The sequence below is a fragment of the Carica papaya genome, chromosome 9 (assembly GCF_054855325.1).
Source record: "Carica papaya isolate Zhongbai chromosome 9, ASM5485532v1, whole genome shotgun sequence".
In the NCBI taxonomy this organism is placed as follows: Eukaryota; Viridiplantae; Streptophyta; class Magnoliopsida; order Brassicales; family Caricaceae; genus Carica; species Carica papaya.
The window spans coordinates 27,087,339-27,089,634 of record NC_142317.1 but is presented as its reverse complement, the minus strand read 5'-3'; the positions used below and the strand labels follow the sequence as shown (position 1 = coordinate 27,089,634).

The 2,296-nt window shown below is 27.7% G+C and overlaps 1 pseudogene; it reads left to right on the top strand.

Annotated features, from left to right (window-relative positions):
* The first annotated feature begins 620 nt into the window (after nt 1–620).
* On the top strand, nt 621–1,716 carry LOC148240230 (uncharacterized; annotated as a pseudogene).
* The last annotated feature ends 580 nt before the right edge of the window (nt 1,717–2,296 follow it).

Sequence of the window (2,296 nt, the reverse complement as noted above, 5' to 3'; positions counted from 1 at the left end):
ACTGCATCATCTTAGAACGGTATGTAGCTCTAACTTTCTGTTGTCTTTCTTTTCTTAAGATATGTTAAATTCAATAAAAAATGATTTTCGCATAAAAGTTTCTTACATTTGGTATTACAGCGAGGTTGGATTCACACATCTTAGAATTCTACTAACAGTTTAGACCATTATTAACAGTTTATACATATATATATTATTACACTAACATTATATATATATATATATTATACTAACAGTTTATATTTATATATATACTTTTATACTAACAGTTTATATATATATTATTACTCTAATAATTTATTTATATATTATTGTATTAACAGTATATATATATATTATTGCTCTAATAGTTTATTTATATATTATTGTATTAACAGTATATATATTATTGCTTTAATAGTTTATTTATATATTATTGTATTAATAGTATATATATATATTATTGCATTAACAATTTATATATATATTATTACACTAACATTTTATATATATATATATATATATCTATTACACTAAATTTTATATATATATATATGTTAATTAATTTCATAAATGTAAATATATATGTATATTTTATATAAATAATGATTTCGTAGTTTTATGACTTAAGATTTATTAACATGACGAGTTACCAAAGTAACCCAGGTTGATGAGTCTTACGTTAGTTAAACTACATTAAAGAATTAAGGGAGACTTATGAAGGAATGATATATATATTTTTTATAATCATAAGATTGAGACTAACCTAAAGGACAATCACTTTCTATTAATTACGAACTGATAGTTTATTTTGTAGTTATTTAGATGGATACCCAAAGATAATATGTAAATGATACAAAATATTAAATATTTTAAGCATCTTTGAGTGAACACTAGATATGCTAACATTTTGTCCAAAGAAAAAACTATAGTGATATCAATAGTTCATCATTTATACATTTAATATTATAAATATACTTGAGGTCTTACTGTGAGCATTGTTTTATTTTTTACAGTTTCTACTTCACTTTATTCTTTTGCATCTGGAATGACAACTTTTGATGGATCAAATTTTGTGGAGTGGTCTGAAAGGGTCCAATTTTCACTGGAGTTATTAGATCTTGATCTGGTTTTGATAATTGAAGAACCTCCTGAAGCTACCGATGATAGTACTGTAGACCAGAAGGAACAATTCAAAGCCTGGACAAGGTCAAACAAACTCAGTCTTATGTTTATGAGAATGACCATTGCCGCTAACATCAAAACTTCCCTCCCTCAAACTTAGATAACCTCATAATTTTTGAAATCTATGGAGGAGTGTATCAAATGCGCTGATAAGTCTCTTATAGGCACATTGATGGCTGAATTGACCACCATGAAATATGATGGATAGAAAGGAATTCGACAACACATTTTGAACATGGCTGAAAAGGCTACAACACTTAAGGCATTGGGCATGAACATGGATGAGTCATTCTTATTTCAATTTGTCCTTAACTCACTTCCTTCGCAATTTGCTCCATTCAAAATTCACTATAACACTAATAATGAATAGTGTAATGTGAATGAGCTTACTAACAAGTGTATTCACGAGGAGATGAGATTAAAGCAAGATGGACATAACTTTGTCCTTGCAGTTACTCATGGAGTTAAGAAGAATAAAGGCAAATCTAAAAAAGTAAAGAACATTCCACCAAAGAAAGAGAATAGACATGGGGAGAATAACTAGAGTGATGATGAAAAATTTACTCTGAATTGCTACTTTTGTGGCAAGAAAGGTCATGTGAAAAAAGAATGTATTAAGCGTAAGGCTTGGTTCAAAAAGAGAGGTAATCTTTCTTTTGTATGTTATGAATCAAATCTTGTCAAGGTTCCTTCTAATACTTGGTGGATTGATTCTGGAGCTGTAACTTATTTTACTAATTTAATGTAGGGACTCCTTCTAACCCGAAAACCGAAAGAAAGTGAAAAGTTCCTCTATATGGGAAACCATCTCAAAATAAAGTGGTTGTTGTAAGTACTTATCACTTGCTATTAGAGACTGGTCATCACATGGATCTTTTGAACACTTTTTATGTTCCTTCAATTTCTAGAAATTCAATTTCATTATCCAAATTAGATGTTGTTGGATATTCAGCTTATTTTTATTATGAAAAAGTAAGTTTAGTGTTTAATTCAATGACAATTAGTTATGGTATTTTATATGATGGTTTATATAAAATTTTCTTGAATAATGAATTTGCACAAGCTTTAGTTACCTTGTATTCAAATATTGGATCAAAACATGGCATAATTAATGAAAATTGTTCATTCTTGT